The sequence below is a fragment of the Dipodomys merriami genome, unplaced genomic scaffold, assembly GCF_024711535.1.
Source record: "Dipodomys merriami isolate MVZ:Mamm:240054 unplaced genomic scaffold, mDipMer1.0.p SCAF_153, whole genome shotgun sequence".
NCBI lineage: Eukaryota > Metazoa > Chordata > Mammalia > Rodentia > Heteromyidae > Dipodomys > Dipodomys merriami.
In genome coordinates, this window is record NW_027202860.1 from 756,410 (window position 1) to 770,510 (window position 14,101).

Sequence of the window (14,101 nt, forward strand, 5' to 3'; positions counted from 1 at the left end):
CCCAAATGCTTGTTATTTTATTATTATAGTGCCAATGTGTAATGATTAATCTTGATTGTCAACTTGATTGAAAGCTTAGGGTATGAGTAAGGCACACTTCTGGTGGATGTCTGTGAGGGTCGCTATAGAGGGGGCTAACTAAGTGGGGAATGTCTGCCCTGAATGTGGGTGGCACCATGCATAGGCTGAGGTCCAGATGGAATAAAAGGGGGAAAAGGAAGGATTTCCCTAATGCAGGCATTTTTTTTCTTTCTTTGCTTCCTGGCTATTATGAGGTGGGCTGCTCCTTCTCCATGCCCTCCCCACCATGAGCAAAAGAAATCATTTTAGAAGTAGTTTCTCTCAAGCACTTGATCATAGTGGCAAAAAAAAAATAGAAAGCTAACACATATGGAATAGGATCTCTCTCTCTCAGAGTCTCTCTCTCTCTCTCTCTCTCTCTCTCTCTCTCTCTCTCTCTCTCTCTCTCTCTCTCTTGCTCTCTCTCTCTCTCTCTCTTTCTCTCTCTCACTTCTGGTGGTTCTGGGGATGGAATCAGCGCCTCATGTGTACAAGGCAAGTGCTTCTCCACTGAGCTTTATGCGCAGCTCTCTCATTTTGATTTGAATACCTTTTGTTACCAATGATGTTTCTATATTTTCACACGTTTAAAAATGACGGCAGTTCTTTTCTTTTCGTCAATATTGAATTACTCTCTTATGCACATTTTTTGGGGAGGGGGTTCTTTTTGTTATTTATTGTAAGATTGCTTCACAGAAGTCTTCCTAGGGTTCGCAGAGCTGTGTTTTATTATCATCTCATGTTTTTTCTTCTCAGTGGACCTTCAAATGCCCATGGACAGGTTGTTATCCTGGAACAGGGATGGGCTGCAGCTCACTGTTGAGCCCTTGCTGGCATGTGCAGGTCCTGGTTCCAACCCCAGCACCAATAAAAATAAAAATAAAAAATTCCCACTCTGTAGTGGTGCCAATCTAAGGACCATGAATCTGAAGACACCGTGTATTTCAGGGGAATGAGCACAACGTGCAGAGATCAATTTTGATGGTGTGGCTGCATACCTCCCCACAAGTCTTTCAGTTCATTTCCAGGCAATGTATCCCTGCAAAATATTGAACAGTACGGAAAAGAAACCCTCACCAACTCCCCACTCCCCACGTGTTAATAAAATGAAGGTCAACAAGAGTCGTGACCACACATGGGAGACAGGACCCAACTTACTTCATGGCTTATCTTTGTGGTTTCACCTGTTTAGGTGGATATCCAGTTTTCTCAGCACAATTTGTTGAAGAGACTATTATCTTGGCAACTTTTTCAGGGATCAGTGGACATTGAGTGTATGACTGTATTTCTGCATTAATTCCATGTTTTGTTCAGTTTGGAGCTGATGATGGAGTAAAGGTCAAACCTTGATAGGAGCTGACACTGGAGTCAGTTTATATACAAGTGGAATGTTGAATAGAGCCTGGGATAACAGGGTGCAGTGGCCTGGGTCTGTAATTCTAATACATCGGAGGCAGAAACTAGGAGGATGGCAGTTTGAGTCTGATTTAAGGAATAAGGTCACAAAACCCTATCTGAGCCAATAAGAAGTTGTATGCAGTGGTGTGCCTGTCATCCTAAAGAGACATAGGAAGTATAAGTACATGGATCATGGTCTAGATTGGCTTGGACAAAGAAGCAAGATCCTGTTTGAAAAATAGTAACAGCAAAAGGAGCAGTGGCTGTAGCTCTAGTGGTAGATCACCTGCCTAGCAAGAAAACAAGTATATTCAAGCCCCAGTATTTTCAAAACGAAAAAAAAAGAGCCCAATAAATAAGTGGGCTAAAGGCTTAAAGAGAAACTTCTCTGAAGAGGAAAGAAGAATGGCCAATAGACACATGAAGAAATGTCCAATCTCCCTAGCCATAAAAGAAATGCAAATCTAAACAACATTGAGATACCACCTCACCCCAGTTAGAATGGCTATAATCAAGAACTCTAATAACAACAGATGCTGGAGGGGATGTGGCCAGAAGGGAACCTTACTACATTGTTGGTGGGAGTATAAACTTGTTCAACCACTTTAGAAAGTAGTATGGAGGTTCCTCAAAAGACTCCACATAGAGCTCCCCTATGACCCAGCAATCCCACTTTTGGGCATTTACCCAAATGAGCACAAACAAGACCACACTAAAGCTACCAGCACAATTATGTTTATTGCAGCATTATTTACCATAGCTAAGATAGGGAACCAACCCATTTGCCCCTCAGAAGATGAATGGATCAAGAAAATGTGGTATATATACACAATGGAATTCTATGCCTCCATCAGAAAGAATGTCATTGCCCCATGTGTTAGGAAATGGAAAGACTTGGAAAAAATTACATTAAGTGAAGTAAGCCAGGCCCAAAGAAACATAGGTCCCATGGTCTCCCTTATTTGCAATAACTAGCATATGTCTGAGACAAACAGAAAAGGTCAGATAAGTTGATGTTAAGTGAAATGAACCTCAAGATAAGTATTCAAATATTTTTGCTTTTATGCAATTGTTTCTAACATATTTACAAGGTGATTTCTTTGTTGCTTTGTATGTGCCCCCCACGGTATAACCCCTGCTTTCACTGTATTTGATGTTGGTATAATTTGTGGAGGGGAAGGGGAAAAACAAATTGTTTAACTAGGGATACAGGTGGACTCATTGCAACAATGAGATGTATAAGATGTTATGTCAAAAAACGAACATTACAACTTTGGCGGGGGGTAGGGGTGGGGGGGTAGAGGGGTGGTGGGGGGAGGAGGGGAGATAGGAAGGGATGGGAAGGGGAAACAAAAGAGGAGGCAACAATGCTTGATAAGAAATGTACTAATGAGTAATTGTAACCCCTCTGTATGGTATTTTCACAATAAAAAATAAAAATAATAAAAAAAAGTAAATGAGAGAAAAAAAAGATAAAGCTTATTTGATTTCTGTGCCCAAATCCTGAGCCATACCAGGACTTTCTCACTCTGCCTGTGCTTGGGGCAGTACTTTTCACTGCTGGAATTTCTCTGACAGAGGAAGGCAGATGTGAATTCGCATCCTTTACCAGATGCTTTCCTTACTAGGGCCATTGGCTCCTGCCCAGGAAGCTCCCTAGTAAGTCCAGGGCAGGTATTTAACTCTCTGCAGACTGGTGAGGTGGTAGCAGAAGACTTACTTGTCTTGGAGGCAGAGAGCTGCAGCTCAGCCTTTTAAGTCAACTTGGTCAGGAGGAAAAACTGAGTTTGCTGGACAGGGAGGTCGATGGCCAAGGGAGGACTGTAAGGGAGACATCGGTGATTAAATTCAACCGTTTCCTTTTTGTGGGTGTGGGGAGAGAAATATTTTCAAATTTGCCCTGACCTTTTCAACTTTAGCCTGCTTGCTAAGCTGGTTGCAGCTCAAGTTCCTCTTTTAACCACAAAAGTCCTCTGCTTTTCTCCCTGGAATTGTGGAGCCTTGCCATCACCCACATCTGCCAGAAACTCCCCTCAGCAAACCTTGCTTGAACCTTGATCCACGTTTCCACCAACCTGTGTTCATTTATTGAAGCAGCTTGGTAAACACACGGTTCTGGGTGCAGTTAATAATCTTGTCATTTTTTTTCCTGTGGTCTTTTCTATCTACCTCACCCATCCAGTTAAATTAAATTACCATCAGTCTCTGCTCTACCAGGGTGAAGATTAATGAGCCTTCAGCTGTCTCCTTAGAGCACATGCAATTGTCACATCCTGACGAGAAAGGCAGTGGTTAGTAAATTACGAGCTGTCATCAGAGAGGACGGTGGGCAATTCTTGAGTCCTTCTTGGTTCAGGAGCTCTGAGCTAGACCCATGCAGGTTCAGGGATGGACATCTTGCTATAGGATCCATGAATCCCAATGCCTCTGGGAGTGGGAGTGTATGGGGGGAATGTATTGCTAACAAGCACTTTCTAAGGGTAAGCTCCTATGGTGATGGAAGTAGGTGGGTGTACTCCCCAAATGCACAGCCTACTCATTTCTAGGAGAGAGCCTCCTCAATGTCCAAGAGAACAGTTTCAGTATCCTGATCACTTGCCTTCCGATTTCTCTGAAGACTTTTCTTTCTGACCATTCAATGTGGCTTCCTAGACCATAGCAACTAACTGAATCTCGAGTCTTTTGCTAGCACCGATGGAGCTCTAGGGCTTTCCAACATCATCATCACACCCTTCGCTCTTTCTGGGCTTGCAAATGGTGCGTCGGTCCCTGCCTGTGTCCAGGTTCTTTGCTACATTCACATAACCCAACTATCTCCTGTTGGTCGGTTGGTGAGCAAGCTTGGAAAGTCATCAGTGGAAATCAACCCCGTTCTGCTTTTATGGGATGGATTTGCCTTGCTATTGTTCCTTCTTCTCTTGATGGATCGGGTTTTAAGAAGGCATAGGAGTTTTTAAAATGGAAATCTTATTGATATCAAATGTCCTCGAATGTATCCAAGAAGTAAAAATCAAGAGTGCACTTGGTAAAGTGATTCCCTAAGTCCAGATCTCTGTCCAGTCCTGCAGCTGACTACATTTCCTCATTTCCTCCCTGGATCAATCAATCTCAGGGAAAAGCTGGCCGTGGCGCATGACATTCTCTCTCATCTGGGAACCACTTCCACTGCAGTTGTGTTCCTCTGAAAGGGAAATTGGCTCCTGCAGGGAAGTAGGTTGCACAAACCTGAGGGAACACTGACTGTTTTTGGTGTGTGTCTTACTCATAATTGTGGTCCCAACAAGCTTAGCCTCACACATAGCTAAGATTGTAGGCATGAGCCACCAAAGCCTGGATTCATCTCTCTCTCTCTCTTTTCCTTTCTTTGCTTAAATAAGTTTTTTATTGTGAAAATACTGTATACAGGGGTTACAGTTACATGAACAAGGTAATGAGTACATTTCTTATCAAGCATTGTTGCCACCTCCTTTGTTTTCCCCCTACCATCCCTGCCCTTTCATCTCTACAGCTACACTCCCCCCACCTCCCCCCACCCCTTCCCCCTAAATTGTAAAGTTCTTTTAGCAACATAGTGTCCTGTATGCCTCATTGTTACAATGAGTCAACCTTCCTTCCTTCCTTCCTTCCTTTCCTTCCTTCCTTCCTTCCTTTCCTTTCTTCCTTCCTTCCTTTCTTTCTTTCTTCCTTTCTTTCTTTCTTCCTTTCTTTCTTTCTTCCTTTCTTTCTTTCTTCCTTTCTTTCTTTCTTTCTTTCTTTCTTTCTTTCTTTCTTTCTTTCTTTCTTTCTTTCTTTCTTTCTCTCTTTCTCTCTTTCTTTCTTTCTTTCTTCTTTTTCTCTTTCTTTTTCTCTCCCTCCCTCCATCACTTCCTTCCTTCCTTCTTGCTTTCCTTCCCTTCCTCCCTCCCTCCCTCTCTTTCTTCCTTCCTTCCTTCTTCTTTCTTTCCTTCTCTCCCTTCCATCTTACCTTTTTCTCTCCCTTCCATCTTACCTTTTTCTCTTTCTTTCTTTCTTTCTTTCTTTCTTTCTTTCTTTCTTTCTTTCTTTCTTTCTTTCTTTCTTTCTTTCTTTCTCTCTTCTCTCTTTCCCTTTAGCTTCTTTATACATAAAATGAAGATACAAATGCTTTGTAGTTTAGAAAAAAAAACCGTGGCTTAAAATGTGAAAAGCGACCTTGCCATAGTGTTTGGTATTGATGACCTCAAAGAACTAACCTCACATTGTGACTGAGTGGCATTGGCAGAGCATGTCACATTGTATACGGGCTTTATACGATGCCATTTCCTACATTACCCATTTGTCAAAGCTAGAATGATTATTTTACCCCCTTTGCAGAGGACAATTAATAGCATTTATTACTTTCTGTGTGGCAGGCATTAGTTTAAGTGACCTATAGATTTCAACTTGTGAACTTTGTGAAGTAAGACACTATTATGATTCCATCTTACACATAAGGACGTGAAAGCACAGAGTGGTGCCTTGGTGTCATCTCAGACATCTTGCCTCAGATTACACAGCAAGTGAGAGAGCTGGCGACTCAGTGTAGCTGCTTTTACCTCTATAGTTCTCTTACGTGCAAGTTGCTAAATTATAGGATTAGGAGAAACCACCGAGTGAGTGTGCGATGCAGACCTCTCAGATTCAGAGCCTTTTCTCTACCCCTGCCACCTTTGTTCTCTCGATATTCAGGGAGGTTACAAATAGTGTTAGAAATCGTTATGGAAACTGTATGTACATGAGGTCCATCAACACACACTTATCTCTGTGTATTTAGACAGTGTCCCTCCAATTTGTTTGTACTGAGTATCCAGCAGGCGCTCCCCATTCTGATTAGAACAGAGAAGGACCGATAAAGGACCTCAAAGTGGAGACCTCACCCTCCAGACTGTCCCCATTTATGCTGTTTGCAGCAAGAAGGATGATCACAGTTTCCAAAGGTCAAATAAATCACCTTTAAAGTCGTGAAAAAGTAAACAGACTGATGCCTGGGCAACTTTCCTGAGTTTATGAGGTCTTCTGGCAACAGGGATCTACAAAAGCTCGATCCATCACCCCCCTCTCCCCCCGCCCCCCCCCCCCCCAGTGCCCAAAGAACTGCCCGCTACAAGGAGCTGTCTACCTTTCAGGCTGACTTCCCCTCAAACCATTAGTAGGAACTATCAAGTCAAATAAAATGGGAGCACCCCCTTCCTTGATTAAAAATGTCTAGCCAAATTTAAAAGAAAAATTCAGCTGTGAATCTGAGGAGGCTGGAGGAAGATTGGGTTACTGGAGTGAATGGAAGGAGGGAAAGGAGGAGAGAGTGACAGGGAAAGGAGTGAAGAGATATGCAGGGCAGGCAGGCATGTCATGACATAAACAAGATCGTTGTCAACTGATGAGAAAGAATTCTACAAGTGCCTGTGTGTGTGTGTCAGCTATGCCGGACTCCATTTTGATCATCTTTTAAGGTTTCTGAAAGGGCTCCACAAACCTTCTTTCAGCTCTTGCTTAAGTTATACATTTATAGAGAAAGCTCCCTGGAAGTCTCTGCATTATCTTGGAAATGATTCTTTCCTACAAGAAATACATGATTTTAAAAGACCTTTTCACTTCATTTCTATGCTACCATTTCACCCTCTTATAGCAAAAACCTGCCTGGCATTTAAAAGAAAATCCTTAAAGAACTTACTATAAAGCTGGATACTGGTAGCTCATGCCTATAATCCTAGCTACTCAAGAGGCTGAGCACTGAGGAGCAAGGTTCAAAGCCAGCTCAGACAGACAAATCTGAGAGACCTTTTTTTTTTCTTTTACAATTAACTAGCAAAAGTGGAGCTATGGCTTAGGTGGTAGAATGCTGGCCTTGAACAAAATAGCCAGGTGAGATTGCAAGGTTTTGAGTTCAAGCTCCAATGCTGGCACAAAAAAGTTAACATAAACATGATTAGAGTCTGGCCTTAAGAGTTGAAGAACAGATCCTGAGCTATCAGCCCAAATACAGCCTATACCACTGCCCCTAGGCATTGTGGGCTCACCTCCAGTTTTCCCTTGGGTAGAACAATGGCCTAAATCAGACCCTCCCTCTGGAGAGGAGCTTCTCTAAGTGTAGATGTCCAGTGTTTTCCACCATTCTGGATATCATGGGGGATATGTCAAGGGGGCACACTCAATGCCTTTGAATTTCATAAGCACTCGACTTCAGTATTTTATTTGTTGGTTATTTTTGAGATGAGCAGGGTATAAGAAAGAGAACTGAGAAGTCAGATGGAAAGACATTCTTTTAATTCTTCCTTCTCAAATCTTGTTCTACAGAATCAATCTCATTTAAATTTGATTTTTTTTGGTTGCCTTTTTCTATTTCTTTTCCTTCAGCTGAGCTTAGCCTGGGATTTGTCCAAGTCATGTTACAGAGACCACCAAGTGTTCTTATCAACCAGAGACCTAATTGTGGTCATTTATTATAGTCACTTATCTGATAGGAGCTTCATTATCTGTGATAGTTTTACAGGGACAAAATCCACCAGGCATCCAATGGAGTGTATACACATGTTACCTTGTGACAGGGTGTCTGTTACTTACTGTCAACACTAACTGGCCCTAGTCACATATCTGCAGCTTATATGAAGTAACAACGAGTTTAATAAGCTCCAGTGAAAGCTGCAATGTAAACATCGCATCAGGAGTGTTTGCCTTGTCAGCCTCTTAAACAAATAAAGGTGATGGAGATGTGCAAACAGAACTGGATTGGAGCCTAATGAGATGAGCATCAGGCTGCCAAAGGAAATTCCACTGATGCCTCCCTGCAGACTAGATCGTTATTACAGACAACACATTTGTACTTATAGCACACGAAAAAGGATGACACCCAGAAAAAAAATCATTTCTGTTGAAGACACTTCAAATTCTGATTTTTGATACTTGGGTGAGTGAATCATCCATTGGGGAGCAAATGCATACTGAAAGTGAGTGGCCATTTCTGAGGATCATTTTCAGGAACTATCTAGCACATCGCTTGGTTTTAAAAAGGTAAACTGTCAGGCATTATATAGCTAGAATTCATTCATGTATTATTTTTTTTTTGGTAGAACTGAAATTTGATCTCAGGGTCTTGTGCTTTCTTGTAGGCGCTCTACCACTGAGCCACACCTTTGGCCTCTATATATAACAATTGGTAGAAAATCTTCAAGTATAATGGACAGCTCTATTGGAATAACACCATAAACCATGGTATAAAACACTCATAGAAAGCTCGGAAATTATTATTATTTTTTCTCTAGTTCCATTCTGTAGTTGAGCCCCTACATTAAGTATGGAGCCAGTTTCCAACCTGTTCAACTGTAAACTTCAGGGTAAAGGGAGATAGGTGTTTCCCTTGTCTGATCCTTCTTTGTCTCCGGGTTGAGCTGATTGAGACTGTGATCTGGAGACAGAATGAAGAACAGCCTCTCCACATTCTCTCCCTCCTGACTTCCTCTAAGTCTTCATGATTCCTGTTAGTGAAGATTTATCTCAGTCTTCAAGGATTAAAGTATTTTTTTTCTCTTTCACTTTGAAATGTAAACAGCTCTGGAAAATGAAGCATATTAAGCACGTATTGACAGAATGGCTAGCATCAAAGATGTCATTAAAAGACTTAGGTTCAGATCTCAAATGAACACTATGGGTTGGGTGAGGTATGAGGAATTTCCTGATTTTATTTAAGCCTCAGTTTCTTCAGCTATTTAATGAGGATGCTTCTGTTCCTCACTCTTCTCTGCTGTGTCTAAAAGAGTGGGAGCTAGTAATAAATATTTGAAAGGAGGGTGCTATGAGGACTAGCTGAGCATGTCATGCTTATTTTCATTCCCTAACTTTATCCTGCAGAAGGAGGAGCTGATGGGAGAGGAGGAAATTCTTCCTCAGAAGAAAAAAAATTCTTCAACAGTAGCAAAATTTAAATACACAGAACAATAATTCCTTCTGTCATTGTGCAGTGTTATTTTAAAAGAGGGTGTGGTCAAATACATTTGGGAAAGTAAGATTTAATATGCTTCTTTCATGTAGGATTTTTTAGAGCCTTTAATAAGGGCATAATGTGTGGTAGCAATCTCTAAATAGAGCTGGGTGTGGTGGTACATAACCTGCAATCCTAGCCCTTGGGAAGCTGAGGTAGGAGGAGCCCAACCTGAGCTACCTAGCAAATCCCTGTCTCAAAAATTTAAAGATAAGTAAAAATAACATCTCTGAAAGAGGATCTAATATGAAAAGTTATTCAACTATGAACTCTGTTTTTTATGTTTGTGCATGTTTCCCTTTTCCTTTATCTTTTGAACTATCTCTTTCTCTTTAATGCTGTCTTGAGGACACGTGTTCCTTAAGTGTTCACAATTGGAAATTCTGACCTGGATCAACATATTTTGTTTGGAAAGCCAGAGGGCCTGATGCCCTGTTGCACATCCATGGGTCAAGAAGAGATCTCGAATGCAAGAGAGCAAGGGGTGAGGCGGGGATAGAGTTACTGCATGGGGGATGGTAAAAGTAAGGACTAGTACCTAGGAGGGTGAGATAAGAGAAACTGAAGGCAAACACTGTCTTCTTTAGAGTTGTAACTAGGGCATTTTAGTAACCCAGCTTGAATCCTTGGAAATCCTTCCAGAGGCCTGTAACTGCTGGAAGCCACCCACCTCGCAAGGCACTCATTGAAGAGAGAACTCAATTTGGTCAGAATTGAGTTAGTTAAGTTTCTTGATTGATAGAGTTCTCCCTCACAAACACGGTGAGTCTGTAAGATAGCCACACAGACTCACTAAGATACAGTCAAGTGAGAGGCAAAAGATAATAATAAATGGAGAAAGCCAAGAGAGGGAGAGAAAGAAATTGAAGCAAAGTGGCCTGGAAATGATGGAGAATCTGGTTCTTCCAAATACATCATTATCTTCACTTGTTCTAAGTGGGAATCCTCTATTGGAATGTGAACTTTGTCCTGTTCCAGAAAATTGGCCTGTCAGTGTGGTTCTGTGGCCAACATGAAGAGTATACAACTAGAAAACAAAAGCTTTTTTTTTGGGTCTGGTTGTGGGGCCTGAACTCTGGGCCTGGGCACTGTCCCTCAGCTCTTCAGCTCAAGGCTAGTGCTCTACCACTTGAGCCATAGCACCACTTCTGGTTTTTTTCTTTTTGCTTATGTGGTGCTGGGGAATCGAACCCAGGGCCTCAGGCATTCAAGGCAAGCACTCTACCACTAAGCCACCTTCCCAGCCCCTAGAAAACAAAATCTTAAGTATTCTATCTTGCTTTCATGGGACTGGGATTGGAGAATGTTATGATGCATACAACGGGCATCCCTAAATGAGAAGAGCCAGGAAGGCTAGGAGGGTCACTTGGACATGCTAGTTCAGTTTTGTGTGGCAGCCTGGCATAATCTCTAGGCCCAGAAGATCTGAGACAGACAGGGAAAGCGTGTTGGTGTGACAAGTGATCATCAGTCCAAATCCTTGGAGTTTTCAGTGCTTAGAACTATCTTTAGTAAGTAGCTGCTTGTTAAATATGGGCTGAATTGAATTGAGCATATGTGAATTTTGAAGGAGAAATACTACCCCAGACTTTTTCCTTTCCTTTGAAGCATTAGTTTTCTTTAAATGAGAAAATAGATGGAATTGTTCAAGGCAATACTAGAAATAATAATGATAAAGAGCATGTTAGCTTTGGTTTAGCAATGACTGTATGGCCCTCAAAATGGGGTGTCATTCACGGTTCATCTACCATCGTCCTGTGTTGTGATTTTAGCTTATTTTAATCTTCATGTCTCATAAATTTCTAATGTTTTTTTTCCATAACTTTCTAATGAGCAAAATTACCCAAAGATTCCCATTCAAACTACTTCTATTTTCAACAATTTACAAAATAAATTGATCAATAAATCCATGGAATTCCATTAATTTGGTAGAAATCAAAAGAATTATTATTAATTTTTTCAGTTGTGGGGCCTGAACTCTGGACCTGGGCGCTGTCCCTCAGCTCTTCAGCTCAAGGCTAGCACTCTACCACTTGAGCCACAGTGCTACTTCCAGCTTTTTCTGCTTATGTGGAGCTGAGGAATCGAACCCAGGGCCTCATGCTTGCAAGGCAAGCACTCTACCACTGAGCCACCTTCCCAGCCCCAAGAATTAAATATTGATAATAGACTTTTTCCTTTCCTTTTGTGTTTTTGTTTTTCTTTTTTTTAAAGGAAAGCTTAACTATGACCACAGAGAAGGGGAAGACTTGATGACTTTTATTAATTCAGAGGCCCAGGGATCATTGTGTTTTGGAGTCTGAAATAGGTGCTCAGCCTGGCTGCCTTGGATATGGGGCGTGGCCTTCAGATAAATTCTTTTAGAATTACAGTCTGAATTATTTCCTCTCCAAATTCATATGTTGGAGTTATAATCTCTAACGTGACTGTTTGGAGAGAGTATTTATAAGGAGGTTGAATGAGGTCATGAGGGGAAGGCCTTTTTTGGATAGGATTAGTGTCCTTGAAAGAGAGACACTGAAGAGCTCTCCAGGTCCCCTTCCACTTTCTAGGAGTGGCTGCAAGGTAGGAAGAAGATCTTCACCTGGACCTGAATTGACTGGTCCCTTGGCTTCCCTGAGGACAGAGCTGCAAGAAAATAAGTCTGTATGGTGGAGCCATGAGCCTGTGGCATGGTGTTAAGGCCGCTTGAGTTGACTATGGCAAGCTACATTTGTTTCTGAAGTGGGATGAAGTGAGCAATTCTGGAGAAATCTCTTCCTCTCAGTGCTATTCTTGAGTGACAAAGGGCAACACTGGGCTCCTTTTGGGCTTTTTCTTAGCCTATTCTCTAGTGAGTCATCTGTGTCCTCCTCACGAGTCCTCTTTTTCCTTATTTTCCATTGCATGGAATCTGATAGATTAAACACATAGGTGAGAATGTGCCCAGACACAGAGCAATACTTTGATGGGTGGGTAACACACCATGGTTTTAGAATGGAAAAAAAAATATATGCTGAGGCTCTTCCCTGACAAATGGTAATCTACCCATACTTCCTAGGAGGAAGTGCAGACACAGGTGGTGGTTTAAGGTCAGGAAGGACATCTGTGGTGCCTGAGATCAGAGACACAGATGGTTTCTTGCGATGCTGGAACACGGAATTGATAATTTATTTGGACAAAAACAGAACACACACAGTATTGTAAAGATGATATACAGAGTGGTTACAACTGTAACCATGAGTCAGGTAATGAGTGCATTTCTTTTTGAACAGTAGCACCCTCTCCCTCATTTTTTCCCACTTTCCCCCTTCCTGAGCCCCTCCCCCTCAAGTTGTATAGTTAACTTGTGACATAATATCTAGTGAGTATTGCTGCCGAATTGGTTCGCCCTCTCATCGCTTAGAAATAGCTCCTATTTATGTATGCAGAAAGGCTCATTGATTTAAAATATCTCTTAGTTCATAGTGAGTTGATGCTGCACTTGACCACTTGAATAAAAAAATGGAGTCTGACATTTTCTTGAGTTCCTCGTATCTTCTTCCCAGGCCCTCTTGTCACCTCCTTCTTAGAGAATTGTCTGGGTGAAGGTCAAAGACATAAATTATAAGAAAAAATGACATAAAATCTCCATAGGTTTGTAAATTTTTAGTATTACTTTTTAATGGTTGGAGGGCAAAAAGAAATCAAAGATGACACTCGCATCGGCAGTTTTCCACATAAATGTTAAGTCAAGGGTCCAAATGACTTATTTTTAACAGCACAAACTGCTCACCAGAGAACCAGCATTTTCTTCAGAATTCTCAAGAGCATAGCTCAGACAGAGAAAGGGAGAGAGGAAGACACGATGTTCCTGGCAGCTGGTTACCATACTAATTTAGATTTGGAAGCCTTGGAGCAATTAGCAGATCAAATGCCATCTGCAGGCATTAATTGGCTGCCCCAGCCACCTGCTGCTGAGGACTTGCTTCATTTGACAAATGGTTAATGAGAATAGAAGGTCAAAGAACAGTGAGGACCATGGCTATCTTCTCACCAATGAAGGGCCTACAGAAGGCCAGACACTGTCTTACTGATTTTGTTTAAGCTTTCTAACAAGATGTGACATTGTGATTATATGGCATGGAAGAACATTTTCAGATGAGGACACTGAGGCTGAAAAAGTGACCTGCATAAGGCTAGGTGGAAAGCTACTGCAAGTATACTGGATGGCCTGCACTCTTTAGGCATTTTAAGTGCCTATAACTAAGGGGACTAATGTTTTACTTCTTCTCCAAACTTCACAGATCCAGTGGAGTTAAGGCACAGATAATCCTAGTTTTCTTATACTTATGAGACAATAAGAACAGCTTTTATCATAAGAATACTTGCAAACGATTAGTAGAATTGTTGAGTTGCACACTGTAAGGACCCAGGTACCAGCAGAAGAAAGCTTGCCTACAGGATTGATAAACCTCCTGCAAACCTAGGGCAATAGGATCCTGGAGTTTTGGGTTCATACTCATAGAACTTAAAACTCCATGACAGGAGCCTTGTCTCATTCACAAATATAAAGTGGTGCCAGATACACAGGCAATGAGGAATTACTTAAGTGACTACATAGGAATATATACAGATCTGCTGGCCATTCTTTTGTCTTCTCTATAGTGGAAGACAGGGGCTCAGGGTTCATCTTCAGCCTCTATTTAATTT